Source organism: Trachemys scripta, chromosome 9 (genome assembly GCF_013100865.1).
Source record: "Trachemys scripta elegans isolate TJP31775 chromosome 9, CAS_Tse_1.0, whole genome shotgun sequence".
Taxonomy (NCBI): Eukaryota; Metazoa; Chordata; order Testudines; family Emydidae; genus Trachemys; species Trachemys scripta.
Genome location: NC_048306.1, coordinates 83,059,146 through 83,072,537, shown reverse-complemented (window position 1 = coordinate 83,072,537; position 13,392 = coordinate 83,059,146). Strand labels below are relative to the sequence as shown.

General features: G+C 42.0%; 1 protein-coding gene across 23 annotated transcripts in view; it reads right to left on the bottom strand.

Annotated features, from left to right (window-relative positions):
- B3GALNT1 (beta-1,3-N-acetylgalactosaminyltransferase 1 (globoside blood group)) overlaps positions 1-10,395 on the bottom strand; it is a 37,202-nt gene extending 26,807 nt beyond the window's left edge. For 11 of the 23 annotated variants that reach the window (XR_004647068.1, XR_004647065.1, XR_004647071.1 and 8 more), the window contains exons 1-4: positions 10,305-10,395; positions 8,116-8,207; positions 6,529-6,671; positions 4,099-4,222 (exon numbers count right to left, since the gene is read on the bottom strand). The gene's annotated coding sequence lies outside the window, so the exon portion shown is untranslated. Of the gene's footprint in view, positions 1-4,098; positions 4,223-4,508; positions 4,657-6,528; positions 6,672-8,115; positions 8,208-9,418; positions 9,837-10,304 lie in introns of those variants that run through there. The other 12 variants (XR_004647074.1, XM_034781168.1, XM_034781173.1 and 9 more) reach the window with 11 other exon arrangements.
- Between the last annotated feature and the right edge of the window lie 2,997 nt (positions 10,396-13,392).

Genomic DNA, 13,392 nt, shown 5'->3' with positions numbered 1-13,392 from the left:
AGAGGAGTGGTGACTGATCTTATTCATAGACAGCCTTCTCCTTGGGAGTCTTATCTACTAAAGGATGAAGTATAGAGCACCCTTAATTCCAGAGACAGTTGAGGGCTCTCCGCACATCTGCCCAGTGTCTTAGACTCATTTAAAGCTTGATGCTGGAGGGATGGTGACACACAAAAACAGATAACTAAAGTGTTTTTTTAAATTACTGCTCAAAACCCATAATAGTTGGTAATTTCTTTTGATGGAAAGGAGGTAAATAATTGTATTACATTTGTAGTTATTGAGGTTTTTTTTATGTAAGCAGGAAGTGACCAGGAGGATATAAACACACACACAAAAAAAAAAGACACAAACAAGTGCAGACAAATACTGTCTCATCCCATTTTTAGACCCAGCACAGCCTCATCTCCTCATGAACTGCTTGCTCTTGGCTGAATATGCTAGTGAAGAGTCAATCTCTATACAAGCAAACTAAACAAATATTAGAATTACAAGCCTACATCCATAAGTATTTCAGTGCTGAACACACAAAGAAATGGCTATTGCTTACAAAACAACTATACAATAAAAACAATTTGTTTAGTTATGCACATATTGAACTAGCCAACTACATAAAGGGAGAATCTACCCAATCCTGCTAGACAGCTTTGTCATTGACTTAAATAGGAGCAGGACTGGTCCATTGTAAAGTAGATCCGGTTCAAACCTTAAGGTTTGTGCCAGAAAAGTTTGCAAGCTTATCATGTAAACACATACACCTCTATAAAAAATACCCGTCCTCATGAATAGATTTAAGTTTCAATGAAGAAAGGTTTTGTTCCTATTCAAGTATTTCCCTGCAGTATCTCTAACCCCAATATTGCAAGATTGTGCCAGTGCATGAGAGCCAGAAAATGAAATGGACTAGTCCTTGTTCATAATTCAAGCTGCATGAAATGCAAATAATCATGAACAGTTGGCATAAATAGTGAAGAGTTAGTACAAGTGATTCAGCTAGTAACTTAAATGCTGATCCTGCAGACAAATCTATGCAAACATAGTAGAGCCTTGTGGATGCCACCCATATAAATCTGATTGCAGAATGTGATAACAGCAACACCTTTAAGGATTGTGTTTAAAAATAATTTCCTTAATCTAATATTGCCCCCCTTAAGCAACATTTGTCCTTTACCATCTTCATTTAAAAATAGGTTATCTGTAAACAGACATTACACTGTCAAGTAATGACATAATCATTACTATTCTCCATGAAGGGAACAGGAACTCACTTGAGGAACTTTCAAAAGACTTCCATTGCTGTTTGTGGGAGTTCAAAGTTTAATCTGATGCTCCACACACCAAAATCTACCTCTGCACTGTAAAGTGGTCATAACAACAAAATTAATTGTGTATGGGGGGAGAGATTTAATTTCACAGAATGATTGTGCTGTAACTGACTTTAAAAGTTCACTTCAGAAATTGTTTTTTAAGCACCAAAAAAAGCCTATACACACATGGAATTGCAGCATTGGTGTGAACTTTATCTCCCAACAGTTTGGCTGCCCAAGAGTCAAGATGTGGAACAAGATTTGGACCGAAGTTAGGTGATTTTTTACTGGGTATTTTTGGACCTTATCATGCATTACCTGCAACATAATAAAGCCACTTTGTGCTTGGCAGTTATTTACAGGAGAGACATTATGACAGAACTAGAAAAATATTGTCATTTCTTAGATCACTAATTATTGGGATGAAATCCTGGTAGTCCCTCTGATCTACTGTACATTTGTGGAGTTATTTGCTTCCCCTTCCTTCCTTCCCTCCCTCCCAAAACAGATGGCAAAAGCTGTTTAGTTCGGCTAGTTAGGAGCGCAGTCCTTGTGTACACAGATCTGCCTTTGAACTCAGCAGGAGTTTTGCCTATATGGAGAATGCAGGATCTGGCCCCATGACTAACCCTTCTGAACAGGGATATTTTTTCATTCACCTGTCTAACTTGTTCTCTCAAAATTGGATTTTTCCCATAAAATAGTTTAGATCAGATTTAATTTCTTTATTTTGAAAGAATTAGTCTGTAAATGTATTTAAAGAAAAAAAACAATTCAAATAGGATTTGAAGTCAATCTAGAAGAATTGGAAAAAGAAGAATTCCCTAGAAAGACTAAATATGAAATTCTTTCCCTGGCTCAAACTAATACCTAGACGCATAGGACATTTCATGAAAAGCCACTTAAATTACTGTATTTGTTCACCGCTAGGAGTAAGAATATTTAAAAAGTGAATCTGGAGTTGAAGTGTGGCAGGGGGAGAAAGAAACAATGGCAGAAATACATGAGAAAAATATAGGGGAGCCTGCCCAGACTGTAAACTAGTTAGGGTACCCAATTACCATACTGACAGAAGATTCCCACCCCCCTCCCATACATAGTCAACCTGCTGGGGGTGGGGGGGAAATGTTTCCCTCTAGTCATACTTGTTTTCCTGAAGGACACAGATCACCAATAGATAATGTATAAGGCATCCTTTGAAAGATGCTAGCTCATAATGATTACTAGAGAGACAAGGGGGGGGTGAGGTAATATCTTTTATTAGACGAACTTCTGTTGGTGAAAGACAAGTTTTTGAGCTACAAAGAGCTCTTCCTCAGACTTTTAATTCAGATACCAAGTAGTTTTTTGACATCTTGTTACAATGTATCTTTTGAAAGTGTTGAACAATCTTAAGTAATTTTTTTCAAACAGCGTCCCATGTATTTATAGACTTACAAAGAAAGTCTAAAACAGGGGTTGGCAACCTTTCAGAAGTGGTGTGCCGAGTCTTCATTTATTCACTCTAATTTAAGTTTTTGCGTGCCAGTAATACATTTTAACGTTTTTAGAAGATCTCTTTCTATAAGTCTATAATATATAACTAAACTATTGTTGTATGTAAAGTAAATAAGGTTTTTAAAATGTTTAAGAAGCTTCATTTAAAACTAAATTAAAATGCAGAGCCCCCCGGACCGGTGGCCAGGACCCAGGCAGTGTGAGTGGCACTGAAAATCGCTTGCATGCTGCCTTTGGCACGCGTGCCATAGGTTGCCTACTCCTGGTCTAAAAGCTTAGCTTACTAAAAAAGAAATCTACTGCCCCCTTCTGATATTAAACCAAAACAGACTTAGACTGCTTTATTTAAAAGACAACTGTGATATAAAGATTTTATCACTCTGCACTGCGCTTTACCCTCATTCAGATGAGAACACAGCCCAGAATACAAAATATAACTGGACACTTAACTAGTTTTCAGCCCAACATGTATTTTTTGTAAAACCAAAACAAAAAAAATGTTAACTCAGAAAAATATTAAAATATACTGATAAATCTTTAATAATCCGATTAATCGAACCTGAGACTATAAACACTATAATAGTATTAATCATAATCCACTGGTATTGTGCAACCTCACTACAGGGCACAGTTAAGGTTATTTGCGTGCTTTAACCATGCATTGCTATACCTTAACATGTTTGAATTTCTCTTAAACGTAACCTTAAATCTGAATTCCTGGGTTTGTAATACCTGAAGTGTTTTTTACTTAAGTTACTGATATGTGCTTTCAACTTTACCTTCATTTCAATATATTTTTGTCTTGGAATTTCCTTTATAGTGAAGTAGTGCAAGCATCCCAACCTACTTCAGCATATTCCACTTTTGAAATCATACCACAGTTCTGCTTACAGTGAAGTTATCCCAGGGAAACGAGGGGCGGAGGGGATGGGGGGCGCAAAAGAAGGGGAGAGAAGTGACACTACTCACTATTAAAAGAATTCTAGTATTTTTTTTAATACATATATCTTTTAGGATAGTCTGGTCAAGCCATAATGTCCCAATAACTGCATGCAATCTTATAAGGCTTCAACACATACAAAACTGTGTCGCTGCAATTCAGCATGTGCTTCTGTGTGCATTACTTAGGTGCTTACATAATATGAGTATTTTTGAAAGAAATTCTAATGTGTTATGGAAAGATATTTTGAATCTCCATGTATACTTTGCTTTCATATTACAGCAGTCTAATTTTCCAATTAAAAATTACTTTGGTATAATATGTTTCAGAGCACTAAAGAAAGAGAATGTTTACCTGTCAACTATATTGCTGCTGTTTGTAGCATTCCTTCATCCTCTTATTCATCTACTATACAGGAAAAGTTTCTGTGAACATTTCTCTTCTGATGGTGCCCTGGAGATGTTGTCAAAGTATGTTGCTGTTAAGAGATTTAAAATCTTTTACTTCATTATGAAAGAGGAAAATATTGAATTCCACTGCAGACCTAAAACCAAAAAACCCTACGATTTCCCCCTCCCCCAAAAAAACCACAGATGAAATTAATCAAATACAGCAAGGGAATGCAGCTGATAGCACCAAGAATCCTGATCCCCTTACTTGAAACTCCAATGAAGTCAATGAGATTTTCCACCAAGCAAGGAAAACAGGAATTAGCCCTAAGAAGCAGAACAAACTGAGGAAGCTATGGTGAAAAAGGCAGTTACCAAAGATATTTTTATGCTGTTACGTTTCTTAGTAACAGATGCTCTTACTGCTGGGCCTCAGAGGACAGCAGGAAACCTCTTAGGGAGTGTCATATCCCAACTAGCAATTCCTCCTTCTATGAACAGAAAGAGCCAAGCATGTCTTATCCTGAAAGGAAAGACTAGTGTCAGTCAGTAAACAAAGTAAAGCTTCCGCCATAACATCACAAACTACCAAGCAGCATGTAACTCAAGCTATCGGAGTAACACACTGCCATGCACAGCAATGCCATTCAACAGAAAATACATATGAATCCCATTCCAGAATACAGACTACAGGTCTGATTCTATTCTCACTGCAGTCAATGGGAGTCTTGCTATCAACTATAATGGGAGCAGGACTAACCCTATCCATTCTGTTTCTACTGCTTGGATGCTTTACAGATAATGTAAGAATTTGAGGAAGATAGCAGCACAGAGAGTAGAAGATATGAGCTAGCAATCTGAAATGTAGACGCACACATACCCCTCAGCTGATCCATTCTCTCACAGTAGTCTCCCAAAGTTGACAAGGAATTGCACACAATATAATTAACAACATAATGAGTCCTGGTAGTTATGCTACAGCAGTGGCAGTGTTAATAAAGCTCGATGTGCAAAAATCGCTACCTCAATATGATTAGAAATGGTATCCTTGGAAAGCACTTTAAAAAAAGATGAAATATGCCCATCTGCACCATACAAGAGATTAAGTATTCCCAAATAAATAAGTTCTAATGTGTTCAGTTTTGAACTATTGCTAATAAGCAGGGATCCTAGAAATCTGCCACAGAAAAACACGGAATTTGTTTTTACAGAGAATCTTCAGTTTTTACATTTTGTGAAAAAATAAAAACATACACAGTGAAACCCTGATTTAGCCGATCTAATTGAGATTGGGGACAAATCGGATAATTAAAAATTCTAATAATCAGAAGAATGGGCAAAGAGCTTTCTATCCCTTATTTTAAGATGGGGGGCTTGGACAGTCAGCCTCGGGCAGCTGGTGGTTCAGCTAATACGAGTTGGATAATGGGAGGGTTGGATAAACATTGTGTTCAACTGATTTCTGTATATATTGTGGCTAGGGAAACTAAAGTTCAGTTTCCTTTTAATTGCAGAAAGACAGATATTTATGGATTTTAACAGAGCATTTGAGGAGTGAGGGGTTCCACGGAAAACTGGGATTCCTGCTAATAAGTAATGGTATGGCATTACCAAACTAATCAGATTCACTACATCTTGGGAAGTTCAGTCACTCTTCCTATTTACAGCAAGATCTTATTCAGTCTTCTCTTCTATGGACATTACAGTTCATACAGAATTTCTCCTTGCCCACCTCATAAGGTGTACTATATGCCTGCATGTTCCCTTTCACTTCAGAGGCAGTTGCTTTTCACTGACACTGTGTGTATCATTTAATATAGTTATAAGAAATGTAAAACCATATTTTAGAAGGAGAACCTGGTTTATTCCCCTATCTAAAAGGGAGTGCATGTAGGCAATCATGGTTGGATGTCAGTGACATGTTCTCCTTCCATGTGATAAAACCACTGCCTGGATCCAACCCTGGATCCAGACTCAGGATGCTGGAAATGCATGTACCCTTCTCCTCCTAAAAAAAAGCAAACGGGCTCCAGGATAGGATTGATATATTGAGTATTATGTCATGACAGCAATTTGGACCCTCACCTTAAACTGGCACAACAGTATTAGCAACGCCAAATGTTCAAAAATCATGAGATTTTTTAAAAATTAAGTTTACAGTACTATTTGTTTGCCTTCTAGTTTTGGGGCCTTTTCAAGCTTTTGTTCACAAGTACAAGGGCTAGAAACTTATTTTTTAAATGACAGCTGAGAGTCTCCTGTGATCACATGAAACTAGGTACTTTAAAAAAAAAAACAACCAAATATCACAAGCTTGTTGTAAGTCACAACGAGCTAGACCATGGATCCCTACTAGCTCGTCCAAGGAACATATGTGGAACATCCCCAAACCTACCATTGTGATGTTAATTCCAGTTTACTCTCACCACCAGTGACAGATGGGGAGGGGAAGACAGTTTTCATGGCCTAGCATGGGAGTGATCTGCTGCTGCTTTTGGTAATGATGTGATGGAGGATGACTCCATCTCCTCTTCTTCCCTAAAGAAGTAGAAATGCAGAAGTAGGAGCATCTAAACAAACACCCTCACTTGTTTCCTCTTCACGCCCTATCCTGGCTTAAATACACACCATTCAGAAGCCACAAATGTTATCAACCCTGCAATCAAGTCTACACAACCTCTGAGACTAGGGTGACCAGACAACAAGTGTGAAAAATCAGGACAGGGGATGGGGGCGGGGGGTAATAGGACCCTATATAAGAAAAAGCCCCAAATATCGGGACTGTCCCTATAAAATCGGGACATCTGAGACTCCTCCTTTCTTTCCCTCTTCAGAGAGTTATGAAGGGACAACATGGAACGGGCTTGCTTCAGGAGAAAGAAGAAGCTGCAACAGAGCTACCGGTCTCTCTCTATATTAGCAACCTGGAAACTACCTTGTGTGCAAGCACTCAATGGCAAAACCATACCAGCACAGAAACACATCATCCACTCTAAAATTTAACCCCACCAATGCTCGAGGGCACACAACCCCTATACCAAAGCTAAAGGCCAGCAACACTCAAGAGCAGAGTCAGAAACTGCTACCTGTAGCAAAAGCTGACATGAGGCAAAATTTGCTACCATCATTCTCCTGGTCCAGAAGCAGCAAATTATAATAGGAGGATTGTCCTTGTCAGAATTTGCTGCTCCTCACTTTTCCCCATCCTTGTGATGTCAGTTTTGAATAAAATTTGACTTAATGCTGCCCTGTGGATATAGCAATAGCTACTGGCAATGCTTCAGTAACTCTGCTGCCATAATAAGCAGACATGACGCACAACTAAGAGACTGGGCCACTGTTTGTGTTGTGTTCTACAGATTCAAATTCCAGCACTTATCTGCATGCACTCCAGCTGCCATTAATTGTGTTAGATTTAACTTTATTGAATTGCAGAGCTGTGTCTGTGATATGAGAGATGCATATGTACCTTGAGGGATCAAATATGTCTCATTTCAGCATGGAGTTCTGCACATTTTGTCAGTCTGGGATGGTTTGTGTGGAGCAGGCTCAGGGTCTAAGTGTGAGTAGCTCCAGTTCGTGGAGCTGTTTAGAGGGAGAGGGATAGCTCAGTGGTTTGAGCATTGGCCTGCTAAACCCAGGGTTGTGAGTTCAATCTTTGAGGGGGCCACTTAGGGATCTGGGGCAAAATCAGTACTTGGTCCTGCTAGTGAAGGCAGGGGCTGGACTCAATGACCTTTCAAGGGCCCTTCCAGCTCTAGGAGATAGTTGTTGTTTTTTTATTATTAATGGCGATATCCTAAGCCCAAGTTTTGCTGTAGCAAAGAGAAAGAGTTAGACTGTTATATAATGCTCATGTGCTGCATTCCCAAAGTGTGCTGCACACTTATTTATCACCAAGGATAAAGTGATAGTATGTGTGTTATTGGGGCATTGCTAAAAGGGAGGAAAGTTAAGGTCACATTGCAAGGGTGGCACATACCTTAATTTTGTACTTCCTGTTTTTTAGAGGTTTAAGTTTAGCTGCTCTCTGCACTCTGGAAGGACGTGAAGCAGCACTGGGCAATCTTCATTCTGCATTAACAAAGTTTTTAGGCAATTAATTACCTTGGGCTTGGTTTTATTTTTTCCTTTTTAAATATATAATTTCTCAGCATCTCCATAACCCAGCTCTCCCTCTCCACGGCCTCTTACTACTTGGCAATGATTACCACAATCACCGAAAACAATGTTGCATGTTAATTCCTTTACTGCCCAACATCATCTCCCCAGCTGAGGGGTCTCCTGTCTCTCTGCCTGTTCAGCAGGTTGGTCTTACCTGCTCCCCATGCCAGAACAGACAGCAGCAGAGGTCCTGCAAGTTAAGAAGCTGAGGAGAGCATGCAAGAACAGTGCAGGACCTAACATGGAGTCAGGCTTATTTTTTGAAGGAAAATAAATACGGAGGGCATGTATGGACCCCTCCTATGCACCCCATACTTCCCTGCACAACTCTGACCTCCCCCTCTTCCTTTAGCAGCAGCAACACGGGGAAGGGCAAGTCTGGAGCACCTTCCTCACTGCAGGAGGCAGCATGATTTAACCTTAATGATTTTTTTCCTTACATTTTTACCTGTAATATGAAGTTGCTCTAAGACAATTATTCATTGGAAACATCCAGTCTTATTTATATGGTCAATTATATAGGAAATATATAAAAATTTTCATCTGCAATGTGAAGCAATTTGTCTAAGGGAGGATAAATTACTATAATTGTAAATCATTGGTTGACAACTTGTTCATCTCAAAGTATTCATTATTTAGCTTAATTTTTCCACACTAACATGTTGTTATGGTGCGGCTATACTGTTGCAGCGCCAATAAAATATTAATCTTGTCTAACCACTCAGTAAGGCCTATTTTTGCATCTATGTTTTATACACCCACAATAGACAAATCAGTGAAAACCCCTAGTAAAGATATGCTGCAGCAGTGTAATCTTGATCTGCTGTAGTTCACAGCCTGCCTGTTTTTAAAGGTCGTGATTATCTACAGTGCATTACAAAGACACTAGAAGTTTGCAATGTTGCTGCTACATTGGCACAGGTAAACCATTTGAACAGGAAAAAGAAGTGGAACTGGAGCTATGACGTTGTGATACCATGAATAACTTAGTTACAGGTAAGCAATGACATGCATCTGAACGGAGTTAATCAAGGGAAGGGATGGTGTGCTAAGGACAATTAGTAATAAAATACCATTTTAAAACCAAATAAGTAAAATAAATAGTAAGATGCAACACTTACAGTGGGTAATAGGAAATGGAGTCCCATGCAGGTACACCGTATGGTAGCTAAGCCAAACCTGGCACTGCTGTAAGGCTCCCTACAGACACATTACGCCTGCGGAGGCATTCAGGCATTCTCCTCACACAAACCCAGGCAGAGTTGTGACCAGTTTTAGGGCAGTGGACATGTCAGATGTGTCAGGGAACCAACTTTCTTTTGGCCACTCAGTACCTCGTTTCAGACGGACAAGAGCTGCAACACCTCGGCATAGGGCTACCCCGCACTTCTAAGGTCACAACCCTGGGGCAGAGGTGCTGAGGCGGCACAGCCAGCCAGGAGCACCTGCCCCTCTAGCAACCACTGCAGGTGTCTCACTCCATCCACGGTAACATCAAACCACTCTGCAGGTTTCTCCTCCCTGCCACCATCTCCCCCATTGTTACCCCCAGCTCCTGCCCCTCTGCCCCCTCCTTCCAGCCTGGGGGCAAGGTGCACCCATCCCCCACCCTCCTTCTCGCCCCTTTGCCCCCTCCATAGTAGGGTGACCAGATGTCCCAACTTTATAGGGACAGTCCCGATTTTTGGGTCTTTTTCTTATATAGGCTATTACCCCCCACCCCCTGTCCCGATTCTTCACACCTGCTGTCTGGTCACCCTACTCCATAGCAGCAGCTGTTCTCAGGAGGCTTAAGCAGACGTTACTGAGCATGCGCAGTAACCTTCCGGGGAATAACGATCCTGACACCACGCTAACCGGAGCGGGGGTGACGGCGCAACCCCTCCCTCGCCCCAGCGCTCACACGTCCCAAGCCGCACGCGCCGCCAGCTGCCACCCGCGCTCAAGGGCGGGTGAGTCCCCAGCCCTCATCCCCCTCGTAAGAAGCTGATCCCTTGGGCTACTCACATGCCTGTACCCCGCCTTCAGGCCGCTCGCGGGCCGCACCCCCGCGCATGGGCTGTGGATAAACGCCCCGCCCCCTTCTGGGAGGCTAGGCCGCTGGCCCGCCCCTTCCGCTCGAAGCCCCGCCCGCCGGAGCGGAAAGAGCCCCCTACCTCCCCCAACGCGGCGCCGGGCCGAGCCGAGCCGCTGGCTCCTCCCACTTCCCACCCCCGCCCGGCCTATCTGGTTAGGCAACGGCTAGCTGGGGAATAGGAGACGCTCAGTGGCACTGAAGTGTTGGACGTAGATGCCTAACTCTGTTCCAGTGCGGACCTACCCCGTAGAGCTTACTAGCCTGCATAGCGCCACTGGCTTTATTTCCAGCCCCCGCTGTGACTTCATACGAGTATGACTTTGCCTTCTGTTAGTAAGCACTCCTCCCGAGAGACGGCTTAGTCCCAGAGTTAGAGTGCTCACAGGTGTGTTTTATACTCAACTGTGTTGCCGTCTTAAAGAAAAACCTTGGATCCTATTTACCAAAATCCCCCATCTCACGGCTAAAACAATAGAGAGGTCTGAACAAAGGCCCAGATCCAAACATTGAGTCACTTGGATTCACATCTGGTTCTCAATTTTGCAACTGTCTCCTATCTCTTTGTGTACAGCACTATCTGTTTAATGGGCTTAACTAAATTTCTGAATATGCAGACCCTCAAATTTTGCGGAAATTTGGCTCAGAGCCAAACTTTACATCTTGGACTTATAGCAAAAAGGACAACATCAAGGTACTTGTCAGCTTTTAATAAATGTTGCTTATAGCTAAAGGCAATTAAGCAGACCTAAAAAGCCCTAAGGGGCCTAGGAACTATAGGCTAGATTCCCAAAAGGCCCTAGATCAGTGGTGGGCAACCTGCGGCCCGTCAAGGTAATCCGCTGGTGGGCCATGAGACAGTTTGTTTACATTGACTGTCCCTCAGGCACAGCCGCCCGCAGCTCCCAGTAGCTGCAGTTCGCCATTCCCAGCCAATGGATGCTTAAATGGCAGCCACCTACTTTGTCCACTGCTTGCAGAAAGAGCAGCCCATTGCAGCTAGCTGGTGGGGGGCTTGAAACCGGGGTGGACCAGCAGACCCCCCATCAGCTCCCTGCTCCCCTAAGTTTCCTGTGCAGCAGCCGCCCAGCAGGCTATCAATTGCCTGCAGTTCAGCTGTCCATCCCCCCACTGCCATGTGCCGCTCCTGCCCTCTGTCTTGGAGCTGCTCCCGGAAGCCTCCTGCTTGCTGGGGGGGGGGAGGAAGAGGAGGGTCTAATGTCAGGGTGTCTCCCTCCCCCCTGCTCCTGCCCCCCGCTTACCCCTTCTCTATAGAGCTGGGGGGGGGGGACACGACAGGGCTCAGGATGGAGGGAGCTTGCCGGCAGCAGCTGCTGTCTCAACTTGCTGATCTACTTAAAAAGGCAATGCACTTAGAGTGGGGTCAGGATACTTAAAGGGGCAATGCACATCTCTCTCTCACACATGGTGTGTCTCTGTTTCTCTGTCTCTGTCTGCCATGCTGTCTCCCCTCCCTCCATTTGTGCTGCCTTGTAGAGTGTGAGGCTATGTTAACAACAATGTATTAACCCTTGATGGCTCAGCCGAGTGCTAGTTCATCATTTAGCACTAAGGCATTCCCTGGGAAATATCCCACCCTCTTCCACCCTCTGACTTCACCACCTCAACCAAGCTTCACAATCATCATTGCTGTGTACAGTATTAAATTGTTTGTTTAAAACTTATACTGTGTATATAGACGATATATAAAATATAGTCTTTTGTCTGGTGAAAAAAATTTCCCTGGAACCTAACCCCCTCCCCCCCATTTACATTAATTCTTATGGGGGAAATTGGATTCTTTTAACATCACTTCACTTAAAGTTGCATTTTTCAGGAACATAACTACAACGTTAAGTGAGGAGTTACTGTACCGGAGTCGACAGGAGAGCACTCAGCAGTTGATTTATCGCCTCTTCACTAAAGGCGATAAATCGATCCCTGTTGGATCGATTGCTCCGGAGGTAAGTGTAGACATGCCCTAAGTTTCTGTCTCACTGTGTTTTAGTGAATTCTCCTCTGCTTACTAGATGTTTTCTATGAAGGCCCCTTCACTTTAAATTCACTGCCCACCTACAAAGCTCGCTCTCTAGGTTTTGAAGAGGGATGAGCATTATGACAGCGGTTAGTGGTGGAAGAGGGAGCAATTTCTTTCAATCTTTATTTTGGCTGCCTGTTGACAGGGGTCTGGCATAATCATTGGAGTAAGGATGATAATAAAAGGAGCTGTAATAACAAGTGTATTTAAAATTATATCTAGAGCAATGGATAGGTCCTTTTCATGTTAATGAATCAAAATAAATTAATCATATGTAACATTTTAGGACTATCACCTTGAGTGGCTCTATAATTTCAAAGAAATTATGAGGAAAAACTAGGACTTGCTTTGTCTATTAGGGCCTGAGAATCAAAGTTTTATTTATTTGAAAGTAGTAAGACACCACAAAATTGTTTAATTCTAAATGGAAACATAGGCCTTATCCTCTGAAGTGTTGACACCTTCTGAAAGGTAGTGGGAACCCTAACATCTACAACAGACTTCATAACTGAGGGTGCTAGGCACATTACAAGACCAGGCTCAGAGTTATCTGAAAAGGGTGTAGCCCAAGCTTTGGAATTTTCTATGTAAATAATAATTAGCTTTGGGCCAAGGAGGTGGTATTTGCATTGAACATAGACTGCTCGTCAATATGCAGCTATCCTATGGCTAGGATTTGGGTTTTCATTTGACAGCACCAAAATCTCACAAACTGTTCTTGAGAGATTTCTGTCACCTTGGCCTGCATCTGAACCAGATTTGGAAAATAGGCTCTGTCGAGTTTTGAGATTGCAGTTGAGTCCCAATTCCACTAATAATGAAAACACTGAACATTTGTAAAAGAAAACTAGTAATTCTGTATTGTATGTTACTTAGGTGGAGATAAATGGTAACCCTAACTAATAATACTTCTGGGTGTTCTATATAGTTTTAAATTATTGCAACATTTAAAAGAGCCCCGGGGAAGATCACTGAAGTCAATC